Source organism: Diabrotica undecimpunctata, chromosome 5, assembly GCF_040954645.1.
Source record: "Diabrotica undecimpunctata isolate CICGRU chromosome 5, icDiaUnde3, whole genome shotgun sequence".
Taxonomy (NCBI): domain Eukaryota; kingdom Metazoa; phylum Arthropoda; class Insecta; order Coleoptera; family Chrysomelidae; genus Diabrotica; species Diabrotica undecimpunctata.
Window position 1 is genome coordinate 80,960,582 of NC_092807.1, and position 19,926 is coordinate 80,980,507.

General features: G+C 31.6%; 1 protein-coding gene across 3 annotated transcripts in view; it reads left to right on the forward strand.

Annotated features, from left to right (window-relative positions):
- Window positions 1–4,064: 4,064 nt before the first annotated feature.
- The window catches only part of klu (zinc finger protein klumpfuss), a 319,177-nt gene continuing 303,315 nt past the window's right edge, over window positions 4,065–19,926 (forward strand). For all 3 annotated transcript variants that reach the window (XM_072532132.1, XM_072532131.1, XM_072532130.1), the window contains exon 1: window positions 4,065–4,529. The gene's annotated coding sequence lies outside the window, so the exon portion shown is untranslated. The remainder of the gene's footprint in view (window positions 4,530–19,926) is intronic.

The following is a 19,926-nucleotide window of genomic DNA, read 5'->3' on the forward strand; positions in this document are numbered from 1 at the left end:
GATCTAGACAAAACCATCGTAAAAAACATGGGAAACAAAACGGAATCCAAAGTGTAGACAAAGAAGGAAGTGTCTACAACTCAATTATAACAGAGGTATGAAACTGGAAAATAAAAGATCCAGAAGTACACTACAAAAAGAGGACAAAATTTAGCACTTTTAGAAGAATAGTCACTGAAAATATTGGACACACTACAGATATAAAGATCGTAAACGAATTTCATCAAAAAGTTTAGGAACTTGAGCAGGTAATATATATTAAACTTCAAATAAATACCATAACTGAAGACAAATCAATCACCAGAAGAAGAAGATTTAAAGGCATTATTAGAGAACACAAAAAGCACATAAGAAAAAAAGCAGAATGAGACAAAGAGCTAACGGAAGCTCCAATCTAGCGGTAAAGGGGTTAACATCAAAAACTACTCCAAGAAAACCAAAACCCTGCATGGGAAGATTATATCTAACAACTAAACCCAAAAAAACCAAAACTCTGAAAATTACAAAAAATGGTGCAAATTACAATCAGTCAAAAACCAATCTCTTCATACACGAAGATCCAGGTATAGTCTGTTCAACGCAAGAAAACGCAGAAGTCATTAAGATAACTGTGGAAATAAAATATGTGTTAAATTATAATCAATGTGAGGACGATGATTTTTAACGAGGATTTTTAAGGTGGAATTGATTCTCAACAGTGAAAAAGAAAACTAATTCAAATTGCTAAGATTTCTTGACCATTATGTCAAAGAACATCTTCTTCTTCTTCTTCTTCTTCTTAGCATTCTGTCGTCCATGTTTGGACATAGGCCTCTCCCAACTCCTTCCATCGGTCTCTATCCTGAGCAACATATTTCCAATTTCTTCCGGCTATTCTTTTAATATCATCAACCCATCTCATCTGTGGTCTTCCTCTTGGTCGTTTACTTTCATAAGGTCTCCAATGTTGTATTGTAGTATTCCAACGTTGGTCTTTTTGTCTAGCAGTGTGGCCCGCGAAGCTCCATTTAATTTTGGCAATTTTTGTTGCTATGTCCTCGACTTTTGTTTTGGATCTTACTCAGTCGTTCCTCTTTTTATCTGACAATCGTATACTTAACATTGCTCTTTTCATTGTTCTTTCTGTTGTGGCTAGTTTATTCATGTTTGCCTTGGTTAGGGTCCAGGTTTGACATCCATATGTCACGATAGGAAGGATGCATTGGTTGAACACTTTGCTCCTCAAGTATTGGGGTATTTTGCGGTTCTTAAGTATCCAACTAAGTTTTCCAAATCCTGCCCATGCTAGTCTTGCTGTTCTAGTAATTTCCGCACTTTGCTTCTCTTTGTCAAGTCTCAGGATTTGGCCTAGGTAGATATATTCCTGGATTTGTTTTATCTCACTGCCATTTATAGTTATACGTCTGGGGTCATCTGTGTTTGTCATTATTTTTGTTTTTTTCATATTCATTTTTAGGCCGACGTATTGGGAGCTGGCTGCTAGTTCCCCCATCATAATTTGCAGTTCCTCGAATGTGCTCGCTATAATCACTATGTCGTCAGCGAATCTGAGGTGGTTTAACTTGTTGCCATTAACGTTAATACCATAGGTTGACCAATTTGTAGTTTTGAAGACGTCTTCTAGGGCTAGGTTGAAAAGTTTTGGCGATATTACGTCTCCTTGTTTCGCTCCTCTCGTAATGGGGATGGGATTTGTATTTTCGTCTAGTTGTACTATCATAGTTGAATTTTCATATATATTATGTATTAGTTGCCTATATCTCGAATCTATTCTACAATTATTAATAGCTTGTTCTATGGCCCACATCTCGATACTATCAAACGCCTTTTCATAGTCGACGAAGGCAAGAAATACGGGTAGTTGGTATTCATTTGCCTTCTCTATCAATGTTCTCATTGTCAGCAGATGGTCTGATGTACTATATCCTTTGCGGAAGCCAGGCTGTTCAACCGGTTGGTAATTGTCCATTTTGTAGGTTAACCGGTTGTTAATAATTCTCATAAATAGTTTGTATACTTGACTGAGCAACGATATAGGTCTATAATTCTATAGATCACATTTGTCCCCTTTTTTGTGTAGGAGTATTACTAGACTCTCGTTCCAGTCTTTAGGGATCTTGCTATTATGGAGACATCTATTAAATAGTTCTGTTAGTACAGGGATTTTTAATGTCTTGCTTGTTTTCAAGAGCTCGGCAATTATACCGTCGTGTCCTGGAGCTTTATTATTTTTTAGCTCTTTTAAAGCTCTTTCTATTTCGAATCCCTTTATATTTGGTAGTACTTCTGATCCCACGTTTTTTATTTTTCTTTTGACGTTCTCCTTTGTTGATTCATTAGGCTGGCCTTGCGAGCTGTACAAGGATGTGTAGAAGTCTTCGACAATATTTGTTATTTTATATTTGTCCTTCTCTTCCTTATTGTTGGCGTCTTTAATTTTGATGATTTTTTGAACTCCCAGTGCGGGTCTTAGACATTTTAAGCCTCTGTTGTTTTCAATGTCAAAGAACATACATGTTTATAAATTTCATTATCTATGTAATATTTATTGATATAATATAAGTAATATAATACAAAATTAAATAAAATCTCGCCAAACATGATCGTTTTGAGAGCTAGCACACTTCAGTGTCAAGGGGTAATCTATGACATTCCATGTCAGTTTCTTAACACAACTGTTCTAATAATCTAGAATTTTGTTTACTGCATTTATGACCCATTGAATAGATGCACGTAATCTGACATTCATATTTATAGCTACTAAATGTTATTGATGAATGACGCAATGAATTGCAAACACCCCGGGTACATTGCTCCATATGCTGCTGCCGATATTATTTTTGATAAAGGGGTTGTTTTTTTTAGTAAAATTGTATTTCATAATATTGAATATTGATTATTCTTTTGTGTCTATTGCCAAATTTCTCCCGAAGAAGTTGTACATGGATTTCTTGTCCACATCAAAACACCAATAAGAGTTCTTTAATATATGCCAATAAGCGTAATATACCAATAAGAGTTCTTATGATCTTATGAATTAAACATTTCATCAATACGTCTTTGGAATGTGTTTTGCTTAAAGGAGTTTGTTGAGTATACCTATAACAATTTTAAAAGACCTCTTTACAGCTGAAAAAATCAGGAGTTCTCCGATTTTACCTATGAGGTTTTCCTGGATTACTATGTATAGTGTGATGTTATAAGAAGCAAACATGTTCACCGTAATTTTTTTTCAGATTTTTTTCTCCCTTTGTGATTACTGCGGGAACTGAACCCATTTGCTAAATTTCAAAATTTTAAAGTACAACACACTTTTACTTATTTTATTAGAAATGGTTCTTCTTAGATAATCCTCTTGTTTAGATAATTTCATAGAATCATTACTTAAGACTTTGTTGCACAAAAGGTACATGGGCAGATGTTGGTTCGACGTAGATGGAATAAAGCTGAGCTTCAAATAATCAACAATATACTGCCTACATTTATTTTTCTTCTTGGACATGTTGAGTTCTCTGTTAATATATATTCTTAACTGCAACTGTGCTACAAAGATTTACGCAAACGATAGATAGGAAAGAAGTTAAAATTTGACAACTTGCAACGAAACACTTCGATGAAACGCGGTCAAACGAATACCGCAGTAATATAACCAGTTTCGTGCATGGTAAAAATTATTATTATTTTTAAAATTAAAATATAATTTTATTTGTTATAAATATTATATACAATAATTATAAATAGTACTCGTGTAACATACTCAGTAAAGGCCACTTAATAAATTCTAATGGTCATTTCACGTATACCCTCATTCACATTTCCTAGACCCCCAATTTCTTTTCTGCTTGTCATGGCACGTTAAAACCGACCCTTGGGGTTCTGAATGTATCACTTTGGAAATCGCTTGTCAAAATAAATTGAAGTATAAATAGTAGAATTCGTTCAAAAATCAATGTTAATGTCGCTTTCAACTTCAGATACAACAGAATTAGCTTAAAATTCTAGTCCAAAACTGTGACAATCTTGAAAATGGCCATTTATAATAGAATTCAATAATTTAAACAATTCTGACAGTTCATTTGCGTGACCTTGTGCGTTTGTTGTCTATTGTATAATGCTGCCTGCTTGCTTGGCAAATTTAGTTTCTTTACACCAAAGGTATTACACGAACACACGCATCGTCCGCACAGTCTGCAAGAGTAGTCGCCACTTGGTGCAAAGTGGGAGGAGGGGGCCGCAAAGGCCGTGGAGGCAGAGCCGTCTTGGACGAATCAACGACGCGGGCCCACCACTACGACACCGCCAGCTTCCGATTTTCACAAATTCAGTCGTATACCAACTGTTGCGGGAAGTAGTTGTACCCGATACTCTACTATTACACAGAAATCGTGAGGCAAACGTGTTTTCGGGGGATGTGACACTATTCTGTGTATTTGTTTTTGTTTTTTTTTTATTATGTTCCTAGTGGTTGGATTCTGTTATTAGTTTTGGCTCTTTATTGTACTTTTGTGACAGTAAATGATCGAACATTGGTAAGTGTACTTTAAAATTTTAATCCATCACAAGATATTAAAAACAAAAAAGGTTTAATAAATAGAATCATTGCATACACTCTTAAAAAATTTCGATATAATATAACGAAAAAGTTCTCTAGTCGAAGCGTTTATCAGTCTATGACACAAAAAGGTAAATTCAAACATAATTTAAAATTGGCTCCGGGAGTTACTAATAACCGTGTGTTAATCATTAAAAACAAACTGACCGTTGGCTCATAAAACCACAAATGAAAAATTGAAAAGTTAAACCAACTTAAAATACCTACTTAAGACTTCATGAACTAACATCAAAATCATGACAAACGTAGAGTACTGAAATAAATAATACATATTTGAGAAATAATATTTTCCACATGTTGTTTTAAGATATATTTCGCACAAATGTCATAAACAAGATAAGAAAATCTAAAAGTTACATTGTATAATATCTATACATACCATTTGTACTTGTAAACGATCCAGTCTATTTCTTCAGTTCAAAATTTCGTCCAAACTGATTTAGGTAAATCGATAATAAGGTACCTATGTTAAGTGAGGTAATAAATAATTCATTCATTGCGCGGTGTTCCTGGCAAAAATATTACTTATTAAACGGGTAGTTCTCCGTATTCTAGACACTATACTAACAGGTTCCACTCCGAAAATCGTTTTTAAAAAAGATTAGATATTTAGGAATTGTGTGAAAAGAGTGTAACCGCTAAAGTTGTTGTAGGGGTTTTCTTGTCAAAATTGACGTTTGACTAAAAAAGAAATTTCATATGATAGAAGAAAGAAACAATAAAACACCACAAGGAATCCAGAAGCACTCAAAAGGTATTTAACGATGACAACAATAGGTATATGTAAGGGTCTCATCAGAAAAATTAGAAGGGATAGGAAAAAAGTACAACATCAAATCAACCAATACCCTCAGATCTATCCTGTCAAAAACCAAACCTAAACAACACACAAGTTCTATGTGGAAGAAACCGCAACACTATTAATTGTAGGATAAACGAACATGAAACATACATCAACACAGACAGAGATAAATCACAGATATGCAAAACTGTCTGAGATAATGAGCACATTATAATAGAAGAATGCAACAACAGTCATCTCTCCTATTATCTGATCAATAAATACATGCACACTAGCGCAATGTAGCATGCTTTGGTTGTCAATACAAAAAGAAGAAATCAACAATAGGAATGTACCGGATATATAATAGGAATAAATATATGCAACACACATGTAAGTATAAACGCACAATGCACATACAAATAATAGTCAGAGTTCACAAAATCCACACTCTGATTTTTTCATCTAAAAGCATATCTGTTGATAAAACCGTGGCCAAGGAGTAAAACGTTAAATTTGAGACGACATAACTCCTACAATAACTTTGGCGGTTATACCCTTTTCACACAATTCTTAAATAATCTTTTTTGAAAACTATTTCCGGAGTGAAACTCGAAACGTCAAATATTAGTTAAAAATGTAATTTTCATTGAAATATAGTTATTTAGTTTTCTAAATTCTACTTTATCTACAATTATTTAAAAATACAGCATGTTAGTTGATCACAATTTGGTACAGTAGGAAAATTCCTAGTAATATTTTCATTAGTTTATATGGAGGTCTCATGCAATTAAAAGTTTGGAACAAATAGTGAAGCGTTGTTTATCAGTCACAATTTCTTGAATTAAAAGCGTTTTAAAATACCTATATTGGATACACATGTTGTTTTCACATTACTTTGTAGTGGATATTTTTTAGGTTCAACTCGGATTTCCCTCCTATCAGTCAATAAAGCAGTCTGAGTTTATATTTCAGTTGCTGCTGTTTAAATAATAAACCATTTTTTTACGGTTTATGAAGCTCAACGGATTTTGTTATGTTAACTTGCCTTATTACACGTCACTTATTAAGATAATATTCTATTTTATATACTCGTATATGTGCTCTTACAATATTGAACGTGTTTTGGTTCTCATGTCATGCTAAAATGAGAGCGTTTTCTGTAAATGTGGTCAAAAGACTCGTGTGTCTTCTAGAGATATCTAAAGTGTAGAACATTGGCCCCAGAACGATGCCTTGTGGAACTCCAAATTCGATTTTACAGAGAGGTGTTTATCCATTATGATATTCAATTAGAAAATAATGATATCTGAGTTAGGATTATTTGGGGAGAGTAAAATAGTTGGGAATTATAATTTATTGGGCTTTAAGGTCTGTCCTTATCTAAAAGCTTTCGCAGGACAATTTTTTTTATTAGTGCATTTACTATAAAGTTTATTTCTATCACTTTGACGCATGTCGCATAATGTTTACAATATATTTGCATTAATAGGGTGTAACTAGGTGATGGTTTTGAATTATTCTAGTTCTTAAATGTTAACTATAGGTATGTTGAATTCATAATTTTTCATGAGGTTGAAGTTATTATGGCGAGTTGAGGAATTTAAAAATTTCTTTTTACCTATCTTATTAATTACGGCGTCCTGATTTAAGACGATACCTAAATAAAGAGAAATTTGTAAATTACTGGGTTATGGTCATCCGTGACTATGGTTGAAAACTATTTTTTCGGTAATTAGGAAATCCATTATGTTTTTTCTTTGATAATTTTAATTCAGTGTCTATCTTCTGTACGGGGAGGTAGATTAAATGTTTGGGACGGTTAATTTTGTTTCTAGGTTTCCAGAGTCTATTATTTTCAGTTATTTCAGTCGGTGTTAGATTTTCCTGATAATTTTAAATAATAATTTCATCTCCATTTAGAAGGCTTTCAACTTTTTCACAGCCTTATAAAACGTTCATTTATCTTCTGGGGCATTAGGTAGTTGCCAAGGTTTTAATCTTCTTTTCTTCACTATTTGTGTTTTCTGGTAACGGATAGTAATTTGTCCATTCTGTAATCCTTAATATTAGTAAATATTATATGAAGTATTGACCTACCGAATAATATGAACTAAGCGACATTTCGCTTATCGAAGATATGGAGTGTTAAAGGATGGAGAAATTTGTAAAGAAAGTTCAAATGAAAATTACCTGGAAGTTATTGGAATAAAACACGTGTTTTATTTGTAACATACCGACAAACACAGGAATTAAAAAAGTTTCTATTTAAAAATAATTTATATGTATATATAAACATTTATATATATATATATATATATATATATATATATATATATATATATATATATATATATTGTTATGATATGTAAAATCGAGAAAAATATTGGTTTGTTTAAAATATTTCAAAATTCAATAACATTAAAATAATTCAGATAAGTAGGATAATATCCAACAAACATTTCGAAGAAGGAGAGTTATTAATTTCTTGAATTACCTGTACTAAACACAATGTAAGCTTTACATAAATCATTTCTTTGTTATACTTGAGTGACCCGCATAAGTTTAAGTGAAAGCCAAAGAATTGAACGGGGTTTTTTCAAAATCCATTAATGCAGTGATTAAAGACAATAGAAGGGATTATAGAAAGAGGTTTTTGTTAGTTTTTAAGATTTATAGAAAATTATTATTTGTAAATAAGTTTTAGGAAATTTATAATTATAGGTAAAAATTTGTTTGTTATCGAAATGAAAAAATGGGGGAATTGTGACGAGTTTTGATTGGCGGAGATTGAAAAAGGTGGGATAAGTATGTAGAAAAAAGTTTAGCGAGATTGAGGAGAGAAAAAAGATATAATCAGTTGGTTTTCCAAATCTGTAGGAGGAACAGGGATTGTTCTCTGGTGGTTCCTGAAATGTAGCAAGCAGTAGTGTTGAATGTTAGTGAGTTTTTGTGGAATTAGTGTATCTGACACAAGCTGAAGCAGCAAAATATTGTAAGTCATATTTCTCTACTTATATTCCAAGAGTCACTGTTCAGGCCAACGAGAGATTCAGTTTATCGTAAAGAGAAGATATTCCAAGAGTCATTTTTCACTCGGGCCAACGAGAGATTCAGTTTATCGAGAGGAGAAAGGCTATCATAATTTGAATGATTTGTGCTTTTGAAGGAGATCATTAAGGACGATATACTTGCAACAATCTGTGTAAGATTGCTGATTACATAGGGAGCGGTTGAGAGGAGATAATATAGTCTACAAGGAACAAGGATTTGGACCACTCATCATCAGAGAGAGATATTTTTGTTTTCTGCAGTTTTTTTTTCTTTTATTGATAACACAATCTTTACACGTAATTTAGAAAGGATATAAATATTTTGATTAAGAGAGTTAGAATAGTTTGGGATTTTGAGTTTTCAATTAATATTGTTTGTACCATAAATTTTGATTGTTCACGTACGGAGAACAAAATTTTGAGAATCCTTATATGAGATTTGTTTATTGAAAACTTTTGAGTGTGAATTATTTCATTATTTTTATTTCAATATATAGTGTTAGATCATATGTGTTTTTTATTATTCCGGTATTCTCTGGACCTTACCTTTCACATGTAATAGCATAGATATTGAAGCACGAATTTAACCCTGAGATAAAAGAATTAAAAATTGTGATAGAGTCATAATCATATCATTTAAATAATTTTAATTAATCAAAAAAATTAATTAGCTAATTATTGCTTGGCGCACCAAGACTATAAATATCACAATAATATATACATTTATATTTTTAAATATTAAATTTGTTAACCAAACTAGCTACTTACCGAAAAGTTGTTTAAATGTACCTACTAAGGAATGTCTGATCTTAATTATTATTTTTGATTTAAATTATGTGTTCTCGGTAAAATTGGAGTCATGTAAACCCAATATACGGCGTGTAATTTATCTAAGAAACACATGATACACAATATGATATGATGAGACTCACAACAATACAACATGTCTGCAGCAAATCCTACAGTTCTTTGGTCGCGCGGATGATAATTTAGAGAGATTAATTGTTACTGAAAACGTTCCGGTCATTCTTTATTGAAAGAAATAACTAGTGGCGAAACGATGATATCTACATATATATATATATATATATATATATATATATATATATATATATATATATATATATATATATATATATATATGAGGTTTTAAAATGGTATAACATAAATTAAATCACGCATTCTGGGGATAAAAATAAATTGATTGAATCACAAAAGTGTACACAAAAATAGTTACAGTCCTTTGAAGTTACAAAATAAAAATTGTTTTTTTGCATTATCTCCTAAACTACTTGACATTTTGTAGTAAAAATGGACACGTTACTTTCTTATTCTGAAAGCATTTTTCATACAAAAGAAACAACAAAATCTAAGCGCACAGAAAAATTCTAAGGGGGGTGTGCAGCCTTATTCCCCCCAAACTTTTAAGTACGTTCAAATCAAATGAATTTTGTGGCATCATTAGTTTAACACATTATTTTTAAAACTTTTTTGCCTCTTATCACTTTTTCGAAAATTGGCCATAAAATTACAATTAGTTCCTACGGATACAATAACTACAAACAGTTCCATCAATAATAGTCAATAATTTGAAGCTATCATTTATTGTGTGAATAAGATTAATATTAAAAATTTTGGTATTACAATGGCCTACACATATCAGGAAATGGCAGATATTCATTTAACTTTGTAAATGTAACTTAACTAAAGACAAGTTACATTTTTACTCTATGGTTGACTTTGCTAAACTTTTAATTCATAGTCATATTTAATTTGCTTTAATAAAAAATAAAGTAATCGAGTAGGAAAAGTTAGCATGCTATTTTAATTGCCCTTTTCTTTAATTTATAAAATTCTTATTCTATGAAATTCTTTTTCTATGAATATGATCTAATTTTTTAAAACCGGACCTGGTTTTTTTCAGTTTCAATAAGGGCCGGTTTGTTTGTTAAATGTTAGGTTAAATTTAAATTTTGCAAGGAAAGTCTTTTTTTACATCGATGAACCACTTTTCTAAACTTTTTATTCATAGTCAAATTTAATTCTTTTATTTAAAAATTAAGTAATTGTGTGAGGAAAAAATATGGCATTTGAATTGTCTATTTGTCTAATTTATAAAATTCCTATTAGAGTATTAAAAACCGTATGCACGGTGAAGTTTTTCTTATGAACAAAACGAACTAATTTATTAAAGCCACAACTGAATGTTTTCTAGTTTGATACCTAAATCAATTGATTAGCTGGTAGTAGTGTAACATTTGTTTTAAATATGAGATACATCGAACTTACCGTTCAAAAGTTATGACGAATACAATGTTCAGTCTACATTCACAACTCACCCTGAATATTATTAAACAATGGGAGCAGCCACTTTTTAACGCTCATCCTCTATATATATATATATATATATATATATATATATATATATATATATATATATATATATATATATATATATATATATATATATATATATATATATATATATATATATATATATATATATATATATATATATTATATATATATATATATATATATATATATATATATATATTTATATGTATATATATATGTATATATATATATATATATATATATATATATATATATATATATATCAGAAATACTGGATATTATTGAATGTCGATATAAACAAACAACACAGTTTATTAGGGCTGCAGTCAGAAAGTTTGGCCGGGTTGTTACAGAAACACTCTTTTGACTTTTGGTCTAGCTTTCGGAATTGTTTTTATTCCTTCTTTAAGACACTGTGATTAGAAGAATGTGTAAATATTTACAATATATCACAAATTGTCAGTGCAACTTACTATAATTGGTTTCAAATGAGTGTAGAGTAATAAATCATGAAGTGTCATAAAATTTGCCTGAATTTCGGTGTCGTCATGGGCGTAGGCAAATGGACGGATGTCAATTTCGTCGTCAAAAATTGATGTACCTCAAAATATCATATTTTGGATATTTTGTGATAACCAATTTTATTTAATTTTTCGATTAACTTATTCTTCAAACTCGTATTCCATTATATGGTCATTAAAGCTAATTACATTTTTATTTATAAAAACAAATTCACTTCCTTACTGAACGAATAAAAGCATTAGAAGAAACTGATAAGGGTATGACGCACCTCCTAATATTACTAAGAACTAAAATAAATCAACATGAAGACTAATAACGCGTAATGAGGTTTTACTTACACTTTCATTATAATCCCTCTTTTATTTTATTATTATCATTCGACATTCGACATTCGAGTTAGTAATTGTTACTACACCAATTAAACGTACAGTAATATTGTGATATAGAAATAGTGAAAAAGTTATAAAATGGCGACATTTACTCCAAAGAAAAGAGGTGTAAAAAATTCTCCGCTATCTGTTAGTGAAAAAGTTATAATTTTAAATGTATATGATTGCATAAAACACGATCACCCTAGTTTGTCTGTGCAAGAAAGTGTTGAGCGATGTGCCCGAATGACTGGAATTGGACAGTCCACGATTTTTAAATTATTGCGAGAAAGAAAGATATCAGGCCAGTTAAGTCCATGCAAGAGAAAATCAGGAAGACCAATAAAAATCTTAGGTGAAGACACCAAACGTGACATTCGAAGAAAAGTTCATTCGTTTTATTTTAAAAAGGAAATACCCACCCTTGACAAAATACTAATGGAGATAAGCCAAGATAACGATATTCCTTTGATATCCAGAAAACTTTTATGGAAAACTTTAAAAAGTATGAATTTTTTCTGGGAAAAGCACAATCGAAAGGCACTATTACTGGAAAGTGATGAAATCATTTGCTGGAGACGAAAATATTTGAGAACTATAAAACAGTACCGCAGAGAGCACAAGAAAATTTTTTATCTTGATGAGACGTGGATAAACGAAGGTTATATAGTCCAAAAAATGTGGCAAGATAAAAATGTAACAAGTGCTCGCCAAGCTTTTATAGAAGGCCTTTCGACGGGTATTAAAGTGCCTTCGGGAAAAGGGAAGAGGCTTATAATTGCTCACATTGGAAGCGAAGAAGGATTTTTAAAAGAAGGTTTGTTAAGCTTTGAGTCGTGTCGGACGGGAGATTATCATGAGGACATGAATTCGGATGTCTTCGAAGACTACTTCGGGGAAATGTTAAAATTTCTTCCAGCTGATTCGGTCGTGGTTATGGATAATGCAAGCTACCATTCAAGGCGCATAGAGAAGGTACCAACTTCAGCTTGGAGAAAGCAAGAAATTATTAACTGGCTGTCAAATAAAGGTATTCAGTTTGAGACGAATTCAATAAAGAAGGAACTACTAGCCGTAGTAAAACAACATAAATCTCGCTTCATAAAATATGCCGTAGAAGATGTAGCAGAAAAGTATAAAGTAACTGTGCTACGCCTACCGCCATATCATTGCGAATTAAATCCCATAGAACTTATATGGGCACAAGTTAAAGGATATGTTGCAAGGCACAATACCACATTTAAAATGAAAGATGTCAAGGTATTGTTTGATCAAGCCATTATGGAAATCACATCAGAAAACTGGCAAAAAGCAATCCAGCATGTTTTAAAAGAGGAAGATAAAATGTGGGAACTGGACAACTTGGTCGATCAGGTGGTTGACCCTATAATTATAACACCAGGGGATGATGACAGTTCTTCGGATGAAGACTATAGTGATGTAGAATTGTAATAACGTATCCAGTAAAGTTTTTGTAGTTTTTGTGAATAAATTGATTTAAACTCCCCACAAGTGTTTCAATATGTAAAGTTCATTCGTGTGTGTTTGTGAGTATTTCCCGATTTCGGTTCGTATATATTTTATTGTTACATTTTATATTTTTTTAATAACACTGTTCTGCTGTATTACATTTTTTTTTCCTTTAATATGATTTTTAAGAATGCATATTCTTTTGTCAATTAACCCACTAGCGCGCCTCTGGCTCAGTGTTTATCTGTCGATAACAATGGACTAATCCCTTAAAACAGGGTGATACCTACCTGCTCTTTATGAAACGACAGAATTTTGCAATGCGGACGGAATTTATTGACGGATTATTGACGGATTACCCTGTAGCGCTTTTGAATACTTCATGAGATTTTATTACTCTACACTCATTAGAAATAGATTATAGTCGTGGAGATTATTTATATAAAGCTATGACACTCAACATTAATAACACACATATAAAATATAACATATAAAATAATGAACAAAATACATTTTAAAATTTAGTTATTGATGGTAAAAATTTCGTTTGTAACATCTTTTAATGGTGTGTTTTTCTGTTCTCTATGGATCAGTTAGTAATCATAAAAAAGAACAAGTCAATATTCACAAGTGCAAGTCGGACATTTTTGCTCAAATTTCCTAACAATTACCTAATCTTGTGGTAATCAAGTAAGTTCAAGAGGAATAATAATTCAAACTGTTTAGTAACGTCAAAAAGAAGTTACTGTCTGTTAAAAATACACCACTTATTTTTTAATATTAGTAGGTTTTTGCCTTTTTTTTTTTTATTTCTTAATATATTTTATACTTAAAATCTCATTTTTTTATTAACATATGCAAATTTTTAACTCTAAATATTAAACTGTTTTTAAACAGTTAAACTGTTTTTATTAAATATAGTTTTAGTTTTATGAACTGTCATTAGCACTAAAAGAAATTCTTACATGCATAATAATCAACATCTGTACCAGTAGCATAAATTACATCTGCTTTGAAGAATATGCTATCAATTTCGCAGGCTATAAAATAGTAAATTGTGACATTTTTATTATTACTACTAGTTAGTCTATCATCTTGGTGCTACCTTCCAATAATATCAGAGAATTAGTATGTAAATTACTTCTCAAAGAAACATATCTCACATTATTTTCACACTCTTTCGATTTTTAATGGGTGCTTTTTGTCATTCTAATTTTAACTGTCTATAGGCTCTCCCTACGTATTTGCCAAATGTCAAGACGCCATTTTATTATGAAGTATGGCTGAGAAATATCATGTTCAAATAGTATTATCTCATATTTTGCTTAAACAGTTGGTTTGACAAAAAATAATATCGCCGAGACTTGTGTTTCTGTATTTTGTAGATTAATACTGGTGCAATTTTTTTATGTAGCTAATATACAAGTTTTGTCTTACTAATAAGTACACTACCCAATCTTTATCCAGCATTTTTGTTAACATTTCTTAAAATATGCTTTTATTATCCAGTGGATAAATGTCTTATAAGAAAAACTTTGTTTTATATGAGAACATTAAAAATTGAGTTTGGCTTTGAAATCCTGTATTTATAAAGATAGTTGAAGTATGTTCACCACAATATACATGTAATACAAGATATACTCCATTCGCTTAGCTCGGGCATATTTTGACAGATTCATTGTCGGAAACCTACAACACAACAATTCCTACTTGTCAGTATTAATAGCTCAAGTATCCAACTATTGCAGACTTCTTTCTTAAAAAAAAAAGAAGAATTATTCTAAATAGTGGAAGTGTATACTAAACCCATCAAATTTTGGGTAGTATATATTTAAAAAATATATTTTAGTTGTTATAATTTAGCCTAACTATTTATTATATGGTGCAGATAAATAAATATTGATTGTCGGTAATTCGCAAAGTTCAATTTTATTTACTATTTAGTTTGTTTACTATTATTATTGGCTATGAGTACGTGTGCTTGGTTGTATAGTAATTTCCAGCCACTTTTAGTCTGTCAAAAAGTAACTAACTTCGCAAAAAAATACTTACTAAATTCACTATTCTTTGTTCACAAATTGTTGAGAGCACGAAATATGCCTCAAACTAGTAAAACGGTCGTAAATCATAGGCGTTCCTAAGGTGTTTATTCATTAAATAATAATATAATGTTTTAATACTGTTATATCCTCCTGAGACCTAATGTCCAATTAAATGGACATTTACGTTTTATATATTTTTTTGGAAAGAACTAAATTTACAGCGCCGAGTCCCACGGTCCATCGTAGTGTATATACAAGTGACCCTGACAACAGCGCGCCGTATTACTGTGACCACATTATAACTTAGTTAACCTGTTAATCTCAAGTGACAAAAATGGCGGGCAGTTATAGAAAAACAATTGATGGTAAGTAGCTAATTTTATTAGATTATTAACCTAAATGTTTGCTTAGTCTAATAACTTAGGATATTATAAATGCATTCATGCGATGTAGTTGTCTTATCAAACCATTTCTAAATTGTTTTTTATCTAAAACGGGGATGTCCTTTTTTATGGACGTCAGGTCCTTAGGCATACATAAAATATTATATTAGACTTTTTTGTTTCAGCTGTGTTTGGTAATAAAAAATATTTAAGACCCGAAGTTGACATTGAAAGACTTCTTGAATGCCTGGAAAATTCAGATATAGACGTTTCAGATTCTGAAAACTCTGATGACGGCTTTGATCCAAATGAAGAATCGTATCAGCCTCAGCAATCAGATTCGGCCCAACATACAGATGATGAACAAGATACAGAAATGCCACCCGAAGATGAATTAGATAACGTGCCACTCAGTGAACGAAAAAAAAAGAGAACCGAAATACATGGAAAAAAATGGGTGTTTTTGTCCCTCAGCATATAGACTTTACTGGAATTGTCGATACAGTCTACGAGAGGCAAAATTGGAAAGTTGAAAACTATGTCGGTATGTATTTTGATGATTCAGATTTTGAGAATATTTTTAATTTATTTTTGCGTTATTTGAGAAATTTTTGCAAGAAAAAGGAAAACCTTTGAACGTTACTCTAACGGAGGTGAAAAATTTTTTTGGAATATCTATTCTAATGTCCTGTCTGAATTATCCACAAATTAGAATGTTTTGGGCTAAGACAACAAAAGTCAACAGCATTGCACAAGCCATGACTCGTGATAGATATTTTCAAATCAGGAGCAACTTAAAAGTAGTTATTGACGCTGATGTGCCTCAAGATCAAAGAAATGCTGACAAATTATTTAAGATCCGGCCTTTAGTTGACAGAATACGAAGAGGTTGCTTGACACTTCCAAGATACAATGAGGTTGCTGTGGACGAACAAATGATACCTTTTACGGGCGTGTGTAACATGAAACAATTTGTTCGAGGTAAACCTAACCCAGAAGGATTAAAAAATTTTGTCTGTGCCACTCCCAATGGATTAATATTAGACTTCGATATTTATCAAGGGAAAAATACATTTCTGCAGAATGATGATGATGTTAAGAAGTTAGGTGTTGGTCCATCCGCAGTTATTAAGTTATCTACAACGTTATTAGAAGGAACACATGTGTCGATAGATATTTCACCACCTTACCTTTACTTGAGTACATGTTAAACAAAAATATTTTTTTAACTGGTACAATAATGAGATCCAGAATACCCAAAGCAGTTCATGTAACATCGGATAAGGTGATGACTCGATTGGGTCGTGGTTCATCTGAGCAGGATGTAAGAGCTGATGGAAAAATTAACATACTCCAATGGTATGATATGAAATCAGTTATGCTAGCGTCAACTGCATTGCAAATAGAACCTTTAGATGAATGTAAGCGGTGGTCAAAAAAGGACTCCCGATATATTGAGGTACCTAGACCAAACATTGTTAAAAAGTATAATGAATGCATGGGGGGAATAGATTTAATTGACAGGATAATAAGTTATTATAGAATGGGAGCTAGAAGTAAAAAATGGACAGTCAAAACCATTTTTCACTTATTTGATCTTGCGATTGCCAATTCTTGGATTCTATACAGAGATGACCATAAGCAACTTAGTGATGCTAATAAAACCGTTATGAAGTTCCTGGAATTTAAAATAGCTGTTTCCGAGTTGCTCCTTAAAGACAACATTTCTGAAAATTCTGATTTTGGGAACACTTCAACATTAGTAACTAGAAACAGTTCCAATCCTAGACCATCACTTCAAACTTCTACTAAAAGAAAGATACAACACATTCCTGCAATGGCATCCGAGTTAAAAAATTCTGTTAGATGCAAGCTTCCAGGTTGCAAGGGTAAAACAAAAGTTTATTGTGAATCATGTGACATATTTTTATGTTTAACGGGAAATAACAATTGCTTTAAACAGTTTCATTTATAATAATTTTGTATTGATGCGATCCTGATGTCCTTTTGAATGGACATAATTTTTTTCATATTTAACAACAAAATAAAAATTTAGAAAAATTTACATGTGTTTTTATAATCAACATCATACGAATTTTACTATTTAATCAAAAAAAAAACAAAAAGAATCAGCTCAGGTCTCAGGAGGATATATAATATTGATAATATTTTAATACTAATATATTTAGCAAAAAAAAAAATAAAAACTTTCACGACTAATGTTGGTTATTATATTATATTAATAAAAATAAGAATTTACCCATTAACAATTTTGTAAATAAGAATACCTTATCTCTTTGGATATTTCAATAGGTACTAATCTTCGCGTTTAATCACTTTACTAGAAAAGCTGGAATTCATATCCAAAATAATTAAGATGGAATTCCCCAGATTTTTAATAATATAATTATATTCGAAACTTAACTTGAAAGGGTGAAGTTATTACGAACGAAAACAATTTTTTTTGTTTAGTACGTTTTTGATCGCATGTAATTTACGGCTCGTCGGTGTTTCCGCGTCTACGGCAGTAATTAGCGTCTCGAATATTTTTTTTGCGAATTATATGCAGTGCGTGAGTGATTTTTATTCCATATACCTACGAACATATACGTACCTTTCGCTCGTGCTCGTTTTGTTGGATTGTTTGTGATGGCTTCATCATCAAGTTTTACACCGGTACTGTTGCTTACAGTCAGTAAGTCTGTCTATTCACCAAGAGACAAGACTATTGTCCTGAATGTTCACGATGCTCTGGTTTCTCAGAATCCCACAAACACTGTTCGCAACATAGTCGAAAGTTGTGCCAACATGACTGGCGTAGGAGAGTCAACTTTATATAGGTTCCTATCAGAGAGAAAAAAACACGTTATAGCTAACCCAAATACAAACGAACACTTAAAGAGAGGGAAAAAGCTTATTGAAATTGATGAATTTGCCAAAAATGGTATTCGAAGGAAAATTCATGGATTTTTTTTTCAAAAAAGAAATACCAAACCTAAACAAAATTTTACGTTAGAGACGACCCGGATTTGCCTCATATCGGACGAACTAAATTGTGGCAAGTTTTAAAAGAATTAAATTTCCGGTGGGAGAAATCAGACCGAAAATCACTTTTGATTGACTGGGAGGAGAAGATGATGTTGGAGAAGAAATTATCTAAGATTCATACGAAAATTCCGGGCTGAAGAAAGGCCCATCTTCTACCAGGATGAATCGTGGGTAAACTCAGGTCATACTCTAAAAAAAATTTGGTCAGATAAAAATATATTAAGCTCCAGGCAAGCCTTTATGGAAGGTTGGTCTACTGGTATCTCCCCACCTTCTGGTAAAGGCAGTAGATTAATAATTTCTCACATTGGCAGTGAAAAAGGATTTGTTAAGCATGGTTTGTTGGAATTTCATTCCAAAAGCACAAAAGACTATCACGAGGAGATGACAGCTGATGTTTTCGAAGAGTATTTTGAGAAAATGATTGAACACATACCACCAAATTCAATTATAGTATTAGATAATGCACCTTATCATTCACGACTAGTAGAAAGACTTCTAACGAATGCGTGGAAGAAACAGGATATTCTTGACTGGCTGCGGAATAAGTATCTGCCTTACGAAGATGGAATGGTAAAAGCAGAACTTTTAAAAATTGCCCGGCAACACAAATCTAACTTCAAGAAATACGTAGTTGACAAAATGGCGGAAAGGCGAAACATCACAGTCTTTAGACTTCCCACCCTACCACTGCGAAATAAATCCAATTGAACTCATTTGGGCACAAATGAAAAGTTATGTGGCTAGAAAAAATACGTCATATAAAATACAAGCTGTACGTGAATTGTTATACGAGTCTTTATAACATATTACAAAACAAAACTGGAAAGATGCAGTAAGACATGTAATAGAAGAAGAACAAAAAATGTGGGATCTTGATAACATAATTGATGCGACCGTAGAGATTATTATCCTAATTATTAACCCTCAAGACGACTCGGATTCCGAAGTTGATCCTATTTATTTTGAATTTGAATAGTTTTCTAATCGTAATTATATAAGGTAAGTAATAGTAGTTGTAATCGTAAGGTATTAAAAGGGAAAGGCGCAAAATGTCGCCTGTCAAAATGGTTAATGTGTTTTAAATGTATCCATTTTTTTTTTCAAATCCTGAGAAAACTAAAAAGAATTTTTGAAAAATTTAAAGGCAGAATGATATATTTTTTAGAATAAATAATAATATCGAAACGCAACCGTCTTCGTAAATAAATAAAAAGTTTCTTTTGCATGCAATATTTTCAATTAAAAATTATACTATATTTTCTCTTTTATTTTCACCCCTGTTACAT